Consider the following 18,503-nt stretch of genomic DNA (forward strand, 5'->3'; position numbering starts at 1 on the left):
GGTTTAATTTTCTGTTTCAGTGTGGTTCCATATTACTACATGATTCAAACCAGAGAAAACCAAGGATCAGGGCAACAAGAATGCTGAAAATGCAAAATCATGAGCCAGATGCGGGCATAACCCTGACCTGACCCTGACCTAACCGGTATCATCCTCTAAAATATTGATCGAAACCAAGTTTAATGGACTGTTTCAGTGTGGTACCACATTACTACGTGACTGAAACCCGAAAAAATCCCAGGATCCTGTCAACGAGTATGCGAAGAAGGCAGAGTCATGAGCAAGCTGCGCGCATATCCCAGACCTAACCCAGACCCAACCGGTTTTATCCTCTAAAATATTAATCGAAACCAGGTTTAATTGACTGTTTCAATGTTGTACAACATTACTACGTGATTCACACCCGACAAAACCCAGGATCTGGCCAACAAGTATGCGAAGAAGGCAAAATCATGAGCCAGATGCTGGCATATCCCAGACCTTACCCAGACCTAACCGGTGTTACCGACTAAAATACTGACCAAATCCAATCTTAATTGACTGTTACTGTGTGGTACCACATTACTACGTGATTCATACCCGAAAAAAACCAGGATCTGGCCAACAAGTATGCGAAGAAGGCAAAATCATGAGCCAGATGCACGCATAACCCAGACCCAACCCAGACCTAACCGATTTTATCCTCTAAAATATTAATCGAAACCAGGTTTAATTAACTGTTTCAGTGTGGTACAACATTACTACGTGATTCAAACCAGAGAAGACCCAGGATCTAGCCAACAAGTATGCGAAGAAGGCAAAATCATGAGCCAGATGCTGGCATAACCCAGACCTAACCCAGACCTAACCGGTGTTACCGACTAAAATACTGACCGAATCCATGTTCAATTGACTGTTACTGTGTGGTACCACATTACTACGTGATTCAAACCAGAAAGAACCCAGGATCTGGCCAACAAGTATGCGAAGAGGCCAAAATCATGAGCCAGATGCTGGCATAACCCAGACCTAACCCAGACCTAACCGGTTTTAGCCTCTAAAATATTGATCGAAACCAGGTTTAATTGACTGTTACTGAGTGGTACCACATTAGTACGTGATTCAAACCCGAGAAAACCCAGGATCTGGCCAACAAGTATGCGAAGAAGGCAAAATCATGAGCCAGATGCGGGCATAACCCAGACCTAACCCAGACATAGCCGGTGTCATCCTTTAAGATATTGATCGAAACCAAGTTTAATGGACTGTTTCAGTGTGGTACCATATTACTACGTGATTCAAACCAGAGGAGACCCAGGATCTGGCCAACAAGTATGCGAAGAAGGCAAAATCATGAGCCAGATTCGGGCATAACCCAGGCCTAACCCAGACCTAACCGGTGTTACCGACTAAAATACTGACCGAATCCATGTTTAGTTGACTGTTACTGTGTGGTACCACATTACTACGTGATTCAAACCCGAAAAAACCCAGGATCTGGCCAGCAAGTATGCGAAGAAGGCAAAATCCAGATGCGGGCATAACCCAGGCCTAACGCAGACCTAACCGGTTTTATCCTCTAAAATATTGATCGAAACCAGGTTTAATTGACTGTTTCAATGTTGTACAACATTACTACGTGATTCAAACCCGAAAAAACCCAGGATCTGGCCAACAACTATGCGAAGAAGGCAAAATCATGAGCCAGATGCGCGCATAACCCAGACCTAACCCAGACCTAACCGGTTTTATCCTCTAAAATATTGATCGAAACCAGGTTTAATTAACTGTTTCAGTGTGGTACCACATTACTACGTGACTCAAACCCGAGAAAACCCAGGATCTGGCCAACAAGTGTGCGAAGGAGGCAAAATCATGAGCCAGATGCGCGCATAACCCAGACCAAACCCAGACCTAACCGGTTTTATCCTCTAAAATATTGATCGAAACCAGGTTTAATTGACTGTTTCAATGTTGTACAACATTACTACGTGATTCAAACCCGAAAAAACCCAGGATCTGGCCAACCACTTTGCGAAGAAGGCAAAATCATGAGCCAGATGCGCGCATAACCCAGACCTAACCCAGACCTAACCGGTTTTATCCTCTAAAATATTGATCGAAACCAGGTTTAATTAACTGTTTCAGTGTGGTACCACATTACTACGTGACTCAAACCCGAGAAAACCCAGGATCTGGCCAACAAGTGTGCGAAGGAGGCAAAATCATGAGCCAGATGCGCGCATAACCCAGACCAAACCCAGACCTAACCGGTGTTATCCTCTAAAATGTGGATCGAAACCACGTTTAATTGTCTGTTTCAGTGTGGTTCCATATTACTACGTGATTCAGACCAGAAAAAACCCAGGATCTGGCCAACAAGTATGCGAAGAAGTCAAAATCATGAGCCAGATGCGGGCATAACCCAGACCTTTTTTTTTTTTTTTTTTTTAACGTGGTGAAATCCTCATGGACACCCCGGCTCCCTGGGGGGGAGGCCGGGGTAGTGCCGGACTCTTACCGGCTAAAACACCACGGTGACCGCCTGCGCCCTTTATCTGGGGAGAGTCACGGGAACCAAACTAGCGATACTACCGTGGCTCTCCCCGTTGGCGCAACACCCTACTACGGGCCCTTCCCGGGGGAGGAGAAGCGATCCTCCTCCCCCAATGGGGGGCAAACTAAACTGATTGCCCCCCGGCGACGCCGCGCGGTCACACGCGACGTCGCCCCCACTCGCGCCGTTGCTACTAGCCGCGACCGGGCCCCCACCCGATCGCGACCACGGCTGCGGGGCCGGCTAACACTGCCGCCCCCGCTAGACGGGGTCCCTACCACGGGCCCCCGGTCCGGTGATGGGCTGGGTGCGAGGGGGAATGAGGGGATAAAGTCCCTCACGTCGCACCACAAACACCATCACCGACCCCTTCGCGCTCCCCCTGCCACGGGGAGCGGTGGAGGGTCTTACGGTCGGCGTCGCCGCCTGCCCCCCACCTCCTCTCGCGCCCTTTCGGCGTCCTCCTTCGCGGCCATGACCTCTTCACAAAACAAGGCCATGGCCGCCCACGCCTCCTTACTGCCGACCATCGCACGAATGACGGCCGGCAGCGAGAGGTCCGCTCCAATCGCTCTAATAAGGACACCGCGCTGCGCTGCCCACGCCGGGCAAAACTGCAGCGTGTGCTGCGCGGTGTCCTCTCTTCCCCTGCAATGATGGCACGCAGCCGTCGCCTCCCGCCCTATCCGATGCAGGTACCGACCGAAGCAACCGTGTCCGGTCAGTACCTGTGTCAGGCGGTAGGTGGGCGTACCCCAGCTACGGCCCACCCAGGCATAAAACTCTGGGCGGACCGCCGCGGCGACGCGATCATCCCGCTGGTCTGGCTTGGATAACCAGACCAGCCACCGACTATAGACGCGTCGCCACGCCTGGCTTCGGGCCCTGGCGGCCTCCTCGCCGTGCGGGTCCACACCCCGCTGGCGAAGGTCGCAGAGGTTTTGATAGACCTCTGCGTCCATTTTCGCCAGCAGGTGAAACGGTGCGGAACCCGCCAGCAAGGTGGCGGCTGTGTAGGAGATCGTGCGATAACCCCGCACGACTCTGATGGCGACCAACCTCTGTAACCGACGGAGTACAAATGCACCCCGCCGATTGGCCATCAGACCGCCGGCCCATATAGGCGCGCCATAAAGCGCCATGGACCGGACGACTCCCAAATACAGCCGCCGTGCCGCCATGTTGGGTCCCCCGAGATTGGGCATTATGCGACCTAACGCGGCCGCTGCCCTTTCAATACGGGGACCCAACCCTTCCAAATGATGCCCGAACCGCCAGTAGCTGTCGAGGGTGAGGCCCAGGTACTTCATCCGGCGCCCCACCCCGACTTGGGCTCCACCCACCCGTAGAGACGCCTGGCGCGGCACCCCTCGACCACTGACGTTACACAGCCAGATGGCCTCGGTCTTTTGGGGTGCCACGCGCAACCCCAGACGCTCTATCTCGGCGACGACTCGTGCCGTCCCTTCCTCCGCGAGGGCCACGGCCCTCCACCACGTATCCCCGCCGGCTATCACCAGGGTGTCGTCGGCATAACAAACCAACGACACGCCGACGGGGAGGTCAGCCCGCAGCACCGCGTCATACGCCAAGTTCCACAGGAGCGGCCCGAGGACCGACCCCTGTGGAACGCCGCGGTGCACCGCTCTCTGCTCCATCCCGTTCCGACCCGGATATTGGACTACCCTGCCCCGCAGATAGTCCCCGATCAGTCGACACAGATAGGCGGGCACCCGGTGGTACTGGAGTGCCCGACCTATCGCCCCCCAGGAGACGGTGTTAAAGGCGTTGGCTATGTCCAACGAGACTGCCAACGCCACACCCCCCCGGGAGACTGCCGATTCCGCCAGGGTCCGCACGGTCGCTATGGCGTCGACAGTGGAGCGGCCCCGGCGAAAGCCGAACTGTCGGTCGGCCAGATCAGGGCCGACGCGGGACAGATGCCCCTCGAGACGGGATACAATGACCCGCTCGAGGAGTTTCCCAGCCTCGTCCAACAGACAAATGGGTCGGAACGCGGATGGAGAATCCGCGGGCTTCCCTGGCTTGTGGAGGAGGACCAACCTCGCCACCTTCCATATGGGGGGGAACTGACCGGTCTGGAGGCACGCGTCGAAGACGCGTATCAACCCGCCACCCAAAACGCCCACCGCTACTGCCCAGGCCTGGCCGGGTATGCCGTCCGGTCCTGGCGCCGTCTTCTTGGCAGCCATTCTCCGGACGGCCCTAGCTAGCTCCTCCTCGGAGACCCCCAGTTCGTCGGACCACCAAGGCGGGTGATCCGGCTGTGGCTCGGGGGGATGCAGGAACGCATCTCCCCCAGCGGGGAAGAGGACGCGCATAGTTTCCCCGAGCAGCTGGGGGTCGAGGCTCTCTGTGATCGGGGGCGCCCATGATCGCATCTTCCCTACGACCATATGATAAGGGCGCCCCCATGGATTTGCATCCAGAGACCCGAGGAGCTCCGTCCATGCTTGGGCTTTCGCGGTCGCGATGGCCCGGCGGAGGGTTCTTCGCGCCAGGGAAAATTCCCCGCGCAACCCCACCACCTCTGCCTCCGTCGCCCCGCGCCGTCTCCTGGCGCGGGTGTACCGGCGTCGGGCGACAACGCACCGAGTGCGTAAATCCTCGATCTCGCCCGACCACCAGTACACGGACCCCCCTCGGCTCGGGGCGGTGGCCCGGGGCATGACTGCGTCACACAACGACGTCATAGTCTCCCGGAACCAACGCGCCCCGGCAGATGGATTGCCGAGGGTCCGGCGTGGCATCTCCTGCCATGCCACAACGGAGGCTGCCATCGCAAGGGCGTCCGGGTCCAGCCTCTTGGCGGACCAGCGTGGCGCCGGGTGTGCATCCCTGTCCGGTTGGCGGGGTCCATTTAAGCCGGGGGTCGCGGATACGGAAAACGTAATGTAGAGGTGGTCGCTTAACGTGGCCACCTCTTCCGCGACCCTCCAGTCGGACACACGGCGTGCTATGGCGGGGCTCCCCAACGATATATCGACGATCGACTCGCCCCGCGCGTGCACGCACGTGCTCACGGCCCCTTGATTCAAAACTACGAGGCCGTGACCCGCCGCCCATTCGAGCATCGCGTCGCCCTTCACGGTCGTCCTGGGGCAGCCCCAGGCTGCAGCGTGGGCATTAAAATCGCCCAGGACGAGTACCCCACTGGCGAGATGTGGGGAGATGCATCTCCCCACCTCGTCGAGGTACGCCTCAAATTCGCTGAGGCCCATAGCGGGCGACGCGTAACACCCGGCAACCACGAGTTCCCCCCACTTCACCGCCACAAAACCGTGGCCCCTCCCCACTACGGGGCACGGCAACGTGCCGCGCCCGTACTGCCAGGTGATCGCCGAGACCCCGTTAAGGTCCCCCACCCAAGCGGGGTGTTTGGGGACACGGTAGGGCTCGGCGATCACGGCCATCCCGATGTTCCACTGCCGGAGGGTTTGGAGCATGAGATCCTGAGCCCCCCGGCAGTGGTTCAAATTTACCTGGAGGAGGCGTTGAGACATTATCGGGTCTCACCCGCGGCCTCCTCCAGGCCTCCCCTTCCAGTGCTTATGGACGCCTCTGTGCGCCCCGGATCTTTGCCGCCGTACGAGGCCATCACCCCCCGACTAAGGGGCTCTGACCCGCACGGCGGCTGGGATGTCGATTGGAGTGGGGACTCTGCAGGGCCACCCCCGGACAAAATGCATTCCGACTTCGTGGAGGTGGTGGGCGCCGAGTCGCAAGGCGCCACATCCACCTCCATCATCTCCGTCACTGTCTGCGGGGCGGTCACTCCCGCCACCACCACCCCTCCCGTCACAACAGAGGCTGGGGCGGGTATAGCACCCGACACCACAGCTGGGGACGGCTGGGTACAAGCCGCCCCTTGGACCTCCATCGCGACGGGCACCGGCGCCGGCTCAACACCAGCCGGCACCGTGGGTGGGGTCACACTCGACCCTTTCGCCTTCTTCCCCTTGCGTTTGGGGGGACGGCACGCCGCCCCACCCATGCGGTGATCCGCTGGCCGCCCCAAGCCCACACAAAGGGGGCATTTAGGGGCGGCCGTGCACTCTCGTGCGGTGTGGGAGGCCCCTCCGCAGCGGTAACAGAGGCCGCTGCGATCGACAGTGCTGGTGCACCGCTGCCGGACATGTCCGAACTCCAGGCAGCGGTGGCACTGCAGCGGCCTCGCTGCGAGTACTGCCAGCCGGGCCTCGAAGAAGCCGACCATTAATCGGCCGGACTTCGCGAGCTTGGTTGCGGCGCGAAGGGGACAGCGGGCCCAGGCAGTAAACATGCCCGAGCTGTCCCGGCGGAGGTCACCAACGTTTACCTCCGCAGCGCCGCAACCCCCGGCTGTGGCAAGGGCCTCCCTGACAGCCTGCTGGGTGGCTGCCTCCGACAGGCCGGACACCCTTAACTCGGCCTGTTTTTGGGGGCAAGCCACCCGAACACCCTCGACCTGGAGGGCCCCCTCAAGACGCGCCCTCAGGGCGGTCGCCTTTTCTTTCCCCTTCTCACCGGGGATCGCTAGCAATAGCGCCCCGGTAACTGCCCTGGTGGCATAACCCAGACCTAACCCAGACCTAACACGTGTTATCCTCTAAAATATTCATCGAAACCAAGTTTAATGGACTGTTTCTGTGTGGTACCACATTTCTACGTGATTCAAACCCGAAAAAACCCAGGATATGGCCAACAAGTATGTGAAGAGGCCAAAATCATAAGCCAGATGCTGGCATAACCCAGACCTAACCCAGACCTAACCGGTTTTAGCCTCTAAAATCTTGATCGAAACCAGGTTTAATTGACTGTTACTGAGTGGTACCACATTAGTACGCGATTCAAACCCGAGAAAACCCAGGATCTGGCCAAAAAGTATGCGAAGAAGTCAAAATCATGAGCCAGATGCGGTCATAAGCCAGACCTAACCCAGACCTAACCGGTGGTATCCTTTAAAATATTGATCGAAACTAAGTTTAATGGACTGTTCCAGTGTAGTACCACATTACTACGTGACTCAAACCCGAAAACCCCCAGGATCTGGCCAACAAGTATGCGAAGCAGGCAAAATCATGAGCCAGATGCGCGTATAACCCAGACCTAACCCAGACCTAACCGGTGGTATCCTTTAAAATATTGATCGAAACTAAGTTTAATGGACTGTTCCAGTGTAGTACCACATTACTACGTGACTCAAACCCGAGAAAACCTCTGGATCTGGCCAACGAGTATGCGAAGCAGGCAAAATCATGAGCCAGATGCGCGCATAACCCAGACCAAACCCAGACCTAACAGGTGTTATCCTCTAAAATGTGGATCGAAACCAGGTTTAATTAACTGTTTCAGTGTGGTACCATATTACTACGTGATTCAAACCAGAGGAGACCCAGGATCTGGCCAACAAGTATGCGAAGAAGGCAAAATCATGAGCCAGATTCGGGCATATCCCAGACCTAACCCAGACCTAACCGGTGTTACCGACTAAAATACTGACCGAATCCACGGTTAGTTGACTGTTACTGTGTGGTACCACATTACTACGTGATTCAAACCCGAAAAACCCCAGGATCTGGCCAGCAAGTATGCGAAGAAGGCAAAATCATGAGCCAGATGCGGGCATAACCCAGGCCTAACGCAGGCCTACCCGGAGTCATCCTCTAAAATATTGATCGAAACCAAGTTTAATGGACTGTTTCAGTGTGGTACCACATTACTACCCGACTCAAACCCGAAAATAACCCAGGATCTGGTCAACAAGTATGGGAAGAAGGCAAAATCATGAGCCAGACGCGCGCATAACCCAGACCAAACCCAGACCTAACCGGTTTTATCCTCTAAAATATTGATCGAAACCAGGTTTAATTGACTGTTTCAATGTTGTACAACATTACTACGTGATTCAAACCCGAAAAAACTCAGGATCTGGCCAACAACTATGCGAAGAAGGCAAAATCATGAGCCAGATGCGCGCATAACCCAGAACTAACCCAGACCTAACCGGTTTTATCCTCTAAAATATTGATCGAAATAAGGTTTAATTAACTGTTTCAGTGTGGTACCATATTACTACGTGATTCAAACCAGAGAAGACCCAGGATCTGGCCAACAAGTATGCGAAGAAGGCAAAATCATGAGCCAGATTCGGGCATAACCCAGACCTAACCCAGACCTAACCGGTGTTACCGACTAAAATACTGACCGAATCCATGTTTAATTGACTGTTACTGTGTGGTACCACATTACTACGTGACTCAAACCCGAAAAAAACCCAGGATCTTGTCAACGAGTATGCGAAGAAGGCAAAATCATGAGCAAGCTGCGCGCATAACCCAGACCTAACCCAGACCTAACCGGTGTCATCCTCTAAAATATTGATCGAAACCAGGTTTAATTAACTGTTTCAGTGTGGTACCATATTACTACGTGATTCAAACCAGAGGAGACCCAGGATCTGGCCAACAAGTATGCGAAGAAGGCAAAATCATGAGCCAGATTCGGGCATAACCCAGACCTAACCCAGACCTAACCGGTCTTACCGACTAAAATACTGACCGAATCCATGTTTAATTGACTGTTACTGTGTGGTACCACATTACTACGTGATTCAAACCCGAAGAAACCCAGGATCTAGCCAGCAAGTATGCGAAGAAGGCAAAGTCATGAGCCAGATGCGGGCATAACCCAGACCTAACCCAGACCTAGCCGGTGTTATCCTCTAAAATGTGGATCGAAACCAGGTTTAATTAACTGTTCCAGTGTGGTACCATATTACTACGTGATTCAAACCAGAGGAGACCCAGGATCTGGCCAACAAGTATGCGAAGAAGGCAAAATCATGAGCCAGATTCGGGCGTAACCCAGGCCTAACCCAGACCTAACCGGTGTTACCGACTAAAATACGGACCGAATCCATGTTTAGTTGACTGTTACTGTGTGGTACCACATTACTACGTGATTCAAACCCGAAAAAACCCAGGATCTGGCCAGCAAGTATGCGAAGAAGGCAAAATCATGAGCCAGATGCGGGCATAACCCAGGCCTAACGCAGACCTAACCGGAGTCATCCTCTAAAATATTGATCGAAACCAAGTTTAATGGACTGTTTCAGTGTGGTACCACATTACTACGCGACTCAAACCAGAAAATAACCCAGGATCTGGCCAACAAGTATGGGAAGAAGGCAAAATCATGAGCCAGACGCGCGCATAACCCAGACCAAACCCAGACCTAACCGGTTTTATCCTCTAAAATATTGATCGAAACCAGGTTTAATTGACTGTTTCAATGTTGTACAACATTACTACGTGATTCAAACCCGAAAAAACCCAGGATCTGGCCAACAACTATGCGAAGAAGGCAAAATCATGAGCCAGATGCGCGCATAACCCAGACCTAACCCAGACCTAACCGGTTTTATCCTCTAAAATATTGATCGAAACCAGGTTTAATTAACTGTTTCAGTGTGGTACCACATTACTACGTGACTCAAACCCGAGAAAACCCAGGATCTGGCCAACAAGTGTGCGAAGGAGGCAAAATCATGAGCCAGATGCGCGCATAACCCAGACCAAACCCAGACCTAACCGGTGTTATCCTCTAAAATGTGGATCGAAACCACGTTTAATTGTCTGTTTCAGTGTGGTTCCATATTACTACGTGATTCAAACCAGAAAAAACCCAGGATCTGGCCAACAAGTATGCGAAGAAGTCAAAATCATGAGCCAGATGCGGGCATAACCCAGACCTAACCCAGACCTAACACGTGTTATCCTCTAAAATATTCATCGAAACCAAGTTTAATGGACTGTTTCTGTGTGGTACCACATTTCTACGTGATTCAAACCCGAAAAAACCCAGGATATGGCCAACAAGTATGTGAAGAGGCCAAAATCATAAGCCAGATGCTGGCATAACCCAGACCTAACCCAGACCTAACCGGTTTTAGCCTCTAAAATCTTGATCGAAACCAGGTTTAATTGACTGTTACTGAGTGGTACCACATTAGTACGCGATTCAAACCCGAGAAAACCCAGGATCTGGCCAAAAAGTATGCGAAGAAGTCAAAATCATGAGCCAGATGCGGTCATAAGCCAGACCTAACCCAGACCTAACCGGTGTCATCCTCTAAAATATTGTTCGAAACCAAGTTTAATGGACTGTTCCAGTGTAGTACCACATTACTACGTGACTCAAACCCGAGAAAACCTCTGGATCTGGCCAACGAGTATGCGAAGCAGGCAAAATCATGAGCCAGATGCGCGCATAACCCAGACCAAACCCAGACCTAACAGGTGTTATCCTCTAAAATGTGGATCGAAACCAGGTTTAATTAACTGTTTCAGTGTGGTACCATATTACTACGTGATTCAAACCAGAGGAGACCCAGGATCTGGCCAACAAGTATGCGAAGAAGGCAAAATCATGAGCCAGATTCGGGCATAACCCAGACCTAACCCAGACCTAACCGGTGTTACCGACTAAAATACTGACCGAATCCATGTTTAGTTGACTGTTACTGTGTGGTACCACATTACTACGTGATTCAAACCCGAAATAACCCAGGATCTGGCCAGCAAGTATGCGAAGAAGGCAAAATCATGAGCCAGATGCGGGCATAACCCAGGCCTAACGCAGACCTAACCGGAGTCATCCTCTAAAATATTGATCGAAACCAAGTTTAATGGACTGTTTCAGTGTGGTACCACATTACTACGCGACTCAAACCAGAAAATAACCCAGGATCTGGCCAACAAGTATGGGAAGAAGGCAAAATCATGAGCCAGACGCGCGCATAACCCAGACCAAACCCAGACCTAACCGGTTTTATCCTCTAAAATATTGATCGAAACCAGGTTTAATTGACTGTTTCAATGTTGTACAACATTACTACGTGATTCAAACCCGAAAAAACCCAGGATCTGGCCAACAACTATGCGAAGAAGGCAAAATCATGAGCCACATGCGCGCATAACCCAGACCTAACCCAGACCTAACCGGTTTTATCCTCTAAAATATTGATCGAAACCAGGTTTAATTAACTGTTTCAGTGTGGTACCACATTACTACGTGACTCAAACCCGAGAAAACCCAGGATCTGGCCAACAAGTGTGCGAAGGAGGCAAAATCATGAGCCAGATGCGCGCATAACCCAGACCAAACCCAGACCTAACCGGTGTTATCCTCTAAAATGTGGATCGAAACCACGTTTAATTGTCTGTTTCAGTGTGGTTCCATATTACTACGTGATTCAAACCAGAAAAAACCCAGGATCTGGCCAACAAGTATGCGAAGAAGTCAAAATCATGAGCCAGATGCAGGCATAACCCAGACCTAACCCAGACCTAACCGGTTTTAGCCTCTAACATATTGATCGAAACCAGGTTTAATTGACTGTTACTGAGTGGTACCACATTACTACGTGACTGAAACCCGAAAACCCCCTGGATCTGGCCAACAAGTATGCGAAGCAGGCAAAATCATGAGCCAGATGCGCGCATAACCCAGACCTAACCCAGACCTAACCGGTGGTATCCTTTAAAATATTGATCGAAACAAAGTTTAATGGACTGTTCCAGTGTAGTACCACATTACTACGTGACTCAAACCCGAGAAAACCCAGGATCTGGCCAACGAGTATGCGAAGCAGGCAAAATCATGAGCCAGATGCGCGCATAACCCAGACCAAACCCAGACCTAACAGGTGTTATCCTCTAAAATGTGGATCGAAACCAGGTTTAATTAACTGTTTCAGTGTGGTACCATATTACTACGTGATTCAAACCAGAGGAGACCCAGGATCTGGCCAACAAGTATGCGAAGAAGGCAAAATCATGAGCCAGATTCGGGCATAACCCAGACCTAACCGGTTTTATCCTCTAAAATATTGATCGAAACCAGGTTTAATTAACTGTTTCAGTGTGGTACCATATTACTACGTGATTCAAACCAGAGAAGACCCAGGATCTGGCCAACAAGTATGCGAAGAAGGCAAAAGCATGAGCTAGATGCTGGCATATCCCAGACCTTACCCAGACCTAACCGGTGTTACCGACTAAAATACTGACCAAATCCAATCTTAATTGACTGTTACTGTGTGGTACCACATTACTACGTGATTCATACCCGAAAAAAACCAGGATCTGGCCAACAAGTATGCGAAGAAGGCAAAATCATGAGCCAGATGCGCGCATAACCCAGACCCAACCCAGACCTAACCGGTTTTATCCTCTAAAATATTAATCGAAACCAGGTTTAATTAACTGTTTCAGTGTGGTACAACATTACTACGTGATTCAAACCAGAGAAGACCCAGGATCTAGCCAACAAGTATGCGTAGAAGGCAAAATCATGAGCCAGTTGCTGGCATAACCCAGACCTAACCCAGACCTAACCGGTGTTACCGACTAAAATACTGACCGAATCCATGTTCAATTGACTGTTACTGTGTGGTACCACATTACTACGTGATTCAAACCAGAAAAAACCCAGGATCTGGCCAACAAGTATGCGAAGAAGTCAAAATCATGAGCCAGATGCGGGCATAACCCAGACCTTTTTTTTTTTTTTTTTTTTTTTTTTTTTATCGTGGTGAAATCCTCATGGACACCCCGGCTCCCTGGGGGGGAGGCCGGGGTAGTGCCGGACTCTTACCGGCTAAAACACCACGGTGACCGCCTGCGCCCTTTATCTGGGGAGAGTCACGGGAACCAAACTTGCGATACTACCGTGACTCTCCCCGTTGGCGCAACGCCCTACTACGGGCCCTTCCCGGGGGAGGAGATGTGATCCTCCTCCCCCGATGGGGGGCAACCATGATTGATTGCCCCCCGGCGACGCCGCGCGGTCACACGCGACGTCGCCCCACTCGTGCCGTTGCTACTAGCCGCGACCGGGCCCCCACCCGATCGCGACCACGGCTGCGGGGCCGGCTAACACTGCCGCCCCCGCTAAATGGGGCCCCTGTCACGGGCCCCCGGTCCGGTGATGGGCTGGGTGCGAGAGGGAATGAGGGAATAAAGTCCCTCACCTCGCACCACAAACACCATCACCGACCCCTTCGCGCTCCCCCTGCCACGGGGAGCGGTGGAGGGTCTTACGGTCGGCGTCGCCGCCTGCCCCCCACCTCCTCACGCGCCCTCTCGGCGTCTTCCTTGGCGGCCATGACCTCTTCACAAAACAAGGCCATGGCCGCCCACGCCTCCTCGCTGCCGACCATTGCCCGTATGACGGCCGGCAGCGAGAGGTCCGCTCCAATCGCTCTAACGAGGACACCGCGCTGAGCTGCCCACGCCGGACAAATTTCCAACGTGTGCTGCGCGGTGTCCTCCCTTCCCCTGCAATGATGGCACGCAGCCGTCGCCTCCCGCCCTATCCGATGCAGGTACCGACCGAAGCAACCGTGTCCGGTCAGTACCTGTGTCAGGCGGTAGGTGGGCGTACCCCAGCTACGGCCCACCCAGGCATAAAACACTGGGCGGACCGCCGCGGCGACGCGATCATCCTGCTGGTCTGGCTTCGATAACCAGACCAGCCACCGACTATAGACGCGTCGCCGCGCCTGGCTCCGGGCCCTGGCGGCCTCCTCGCCATGCGGGTCCACGCCCCGCTGGCGAAGGTTGCAGAGGCTTTGATACACCTCTGCGTCCATTTTCGCCAGCAGGTGAAACGGTGCGGAACCCGCTAGCAAGGTGGCGGCTGTGTAGGAGATCGTGCGATAACCCCGCACGACTCTGATGGCGACCAACCTCAGTAACCGACGGAGTACAAATGCACCCCGCCGATTGGCCATCAGACCGCCGGCCCATATCGGCGCGCCATAAAGCGCCATGGACCGGACGACTCCCAAATACAGCCGCCGTGCCGCCATGTTGGGTCCCCCGAGATTAGGCATTATGCGGCCTAACGCGGCCACTGCCCTCTCGATACGGGGACCCAACCCTTCCAAATGATGCCCGAACCGCCAGTAGCTGTCGAGGGTGAGGCCCAGATACTTCATCCGGCGCCCCACCGCGACTTGGGCTCCGCCCACCCGTAGAGACGCCTGGCGCGGCACCCCGCGACCACTGACGTTACACAGCCAGATGGCCTCGGTCTTCTGGGGTGCCACGCGCAACCCCAGACGCTCCACTTCGGCAACGACTCGTGCCGTCCCTTCCTCCGCGAGGGCCACGGCCCTCCTCCACGTGTCCCCGTCGGCTATCACCAGGGTGTCGTCGGCATAACAAATCAACGACACGCCGACGGGGAGTTCTGCCCGCAGCACCGCATCGTAGGCCAAGTTCCACAAGAGCGGCCCTAGGACCGACCCCTGTGGAACCCCGCGGTGCACCGCTCTCTGCTCCATCCCGTTCCGACCCGAATATTGGACTACCCTGCCCCGAAGATAATCCCCGATCAGTCGGCATAGATAGGCGGGCACCCGGTGGTACTGGAGTGCCCGACCTATCGCCCCCCAGGAGACGGTATTGAAGGCGTTGGCAATGTCTAATGAGACTGCCAACGCCACACCCCCCCGGGAGATTGCCGATTCCGCCAGGGTCCGCACTGTCGCTATGGCGTCGACTGTGGAGCGGCCCCGGCGAAAGCCGAACTGTCGGTCGGCCAGATCGGGGCCGACGCGGGACAGGTGCCCCTCGAGACGGGATACAATGACCCGCTCGAGGAGCTTCCCAGCCTCGTCCAGCAAGCATATCGGGCGGAACGCGGATGGAGAGTCCGCGGGCTTCCCAGGCTTGTGAAGGAGGACCAACCTCGCTACCTTCCACATGGGGGGGAACTGACCGGTCCGCAGGCACGCGTCAAAGACGCTAATCAGCCCGGCCCCCAGAACGCCCACCGCTACTGCCCAGGCCCTGCCAGGTATGCCGTCCGGTCCTGGCGCCGTCTTCTTGGCAGCCATTCTCCGGACGGCCCTGGCCAGCTCCTCCTCGGAGACCCCCAGTTCGTCGGACCACCAAGGCGGGTGATCCGGCTGTGGCTCGGGGGGATGCAGGAACGCCTCTCCCCCAACGGGGAAGAGGACGCGCATAGTTTCCCCGAGCAGCTGGGGGTCGAGACTCTCTGTGATCGGGGGCGCCCATGATCGCATCTTCCCTGCGACCATATGATAAGGGCGCCCCCATGGATTTGCATCCAGAGAGCCGAGGAGCTCCGTCCATGCCTGGGCTTTCGCGGTTGCGATGGCCCGGCGGAGGGTCCTTCGCGCCAGGGAAAATTCCCCGCGCAACCTCACCACCTCTGCCTCCGTCGCCCCGCGCCGTCTCCTGGCGCGGGTGTACTGGCGTCGAGCGAGGACACACCGAGTGCGTAAGTCCTCGATCTCGCCCGACCACCAGTACACGGACCCCCCTCGGCTCGGGGCGGTGGCCCGCGGCATGACTGCGTCGCATAAGGACGTCATAGTCTCGCGGAACCAACGCGCCCCAGCAGAAGGATTGCCGAGGGTCCGGCGTGGCATCTCCTGCCATGCCACAACGGAGGCTGCCATCGCTAGGGCGTCCGGGTCCAGCCTCTTGGCGGACCAGCGTGGCGCCAGGTGTACTTCCCTGCCCGGTTGGCGGGGTCCATTTACGCCGGGGGTCGCGGATACGGTAAACGTTATATAGAGGTGGTCGCTTAACGTGGCCACCTCTTCCGCAACCCTCCAGTCGGACACACGGCGCGCTATGGCGGGGCTCGCCAACGAAATGTCGACGATCGACTCGCCCCGCGCGTGCACGCACGTGCTCACGGCCCCTTCATTCAAAACTACGAGGCCGTGACCCGCCGCCCATTCGAGCATCGCGTCGCCCTTCACGGTCGTCCTGGGGCAGCCCCACGCTGCAGCGTGGGCGTTGAAATCACCCAGGACGAGTCCCCCACTGGCGAGATGTGGGGAGATGCGTCTCCCCACCTCGTCGAGGTACGCCTCAAATTCGCTGAGGCCCATAGCGGGCGACGCGTAACACCCGGCAACCACCAGTTCCCCCCACTTCACCGCCACAAAACCGTGGCCCCTCCCCACGACAGAGCACGGCAGCGTGCCGCGTCCGTACTGCCAAGTGTTCGCCGAGACACCGTTAAGGTCCCCTACCCAAGCTGGGTGTTTGGGGACACGGTAGGGCTCGGCGATCACGGCCATCCCAATGTTCCACTGCCGGAGGGTTTGAAGCATGAGATCCTGGGCCCCCCGGCAGTGGTTCAAATTGACCTGGAGGAGGCGTTGAGACATTATCGGGTCTCACCCGCGGCCTCCTCCAGGCCTCCCCTTCCAACGTTTAGGGGCGCCTCTGCGCGCCCCGGATCTTTGCCGCCGTACGAGGCCATCACCCCACGACTAAGGGGCTCTGACCCGCACGGCGACTGTGCTGCCGCTTGTGGTGGGGGCTCTGCAGCACCCCCACCAGACAGCACGCCTTCCGATTTCGTGGAGGTGGAGGGCGCTGAGTCGTTAGGCGCCACATCCACCTCCATCATCTCCGTCATCGGCGGGGGTGCGGGTGCACACCCTACCACCTTCACTGCCGCCGCGACAGGTGCTGGGGCGGGAGTAAACCCCGACGCCACAGCAGGGGACGGCTGGGAACAAGCCGCCCCCTGAACATCCATCGCGACGGACAGCGGTGCCGGCTCAACACCAGCCGGCACCGTGGATGGGGGCACAACCGCACCCCTTGTCTTCTTCCCCTTCCGTTTGGGGGGACGGCACGCCGCCCCACCCATTCGGTGATCCGCTGGCCGCCCCAAGCCCACACAAAGGGGGCATTTAGGGGCGGCCGTGCACTCCCGCGCAGTGTGAGAGGCCCCTCCGCAGCGGTAGCAGAGGCCGCTGCGATCAACGGTGCTGGTGCACCGCTGCCGGACATGGCCGAACTCTAGGCAGCGGTGACACTGCAGCGGCCTCGCTGCGAGGACTGCCAGCCGGGCCTCGAAGAAGCCGACCATAAGTCGGCCGGACTTCGCGAGCTTGGTTGCAGCGCGAAGGGGACAGCGGGCCCAGGCAGTAAACATGCCCGAGCTGTCCCGACGGAGGTCACCAACGTTGACCTCCGCTTCGCCGCAACCCCCGGCTGTGGCAAGGGCCTCCCTGACAGCCTGCTGGGTGGCTGCCTCCGACAGGCCGGACACCCTTAACTCGGCCTGTTTTTGGGGGCAAGCCACCCGAACACCCTCGACCTGAAGGGCCCCCTCGAGACGCGCCCTCAGGGCTGTCGCCTTCTCCTTTCCCTTTTCGCCGGGGATCGCTAGAAGCAGCGCCCCGGTGACCGCCCTGGTTGGACGCATCCCTGTGATCCCGAGATCTTTGCAGATCCCGGGCATCACCCTTGTAAGTAAGGGGCCCAAATCCTTTTCGCGCCCAGCGGCGGCGGTCACCGAGACAGCCGCATTTTTCGGCAGCCTCGGTACCTTGACCGCCGCGGGCTGGGCACCAACCTTCCTCTTACTGGCAGCTGCAGTATTTGCGGCTGGCCGGTTGGCTGCGGGTAGTTTCCCGCTTTTCGCGGAGGCTGCGGTAGGAGTCGAACCCCTATCACCGCCTTTGCCTTTACCCCTCCTAACAACCTCAGCCCAGGAGCCCAACACACCACTGGTGGGGGCAGGGACGGGCTGTGGCGCGGTGTCCTTCACGGGTCGGGCGGACATGCCGCTATCCGCCCTGGGAGGTGGCTGAGGGGGACTTTGCGCGGCCTTCGTTGGCGCCTTCGATTTCGGGGCGGATGCGGGGCAATTACCAGCACCACTCCTCGCCGGGGTTGGCTTTGCGGGTGCCCCGGGCGCTTTCACGGGGGCTGACGCGCCCCCATGTTTTGCCACTGCGGCTCCCTTCGTCTTCCCTTTTACCGTAACTGTCTCCGCCGGCTTAGCACATTTCGATGAGTTCGCCGGGGCCGGGGCCGCTCCCACGGATGCAGCTGGGGCCAGTTGACCTCTCCCGAGTGGCGGGCGGGACACAGCCCGCCAAACCGCTTCAAAGCGGGCA

Source organism: Colletes latitarsis, chromosome 8 (assembly GCF_051014445.1).
Source record: "Colletes latitarsis isolate SP2378_abdomen chromosome 8, iyColLati1, whole genome shotgun sequence".
Lineage (NCBI taxonomy): Eukaryota > Metazoa > Arthropoda > Insecta > Hymenoptera > Colletidae > Colletes > Colletes latitarsis.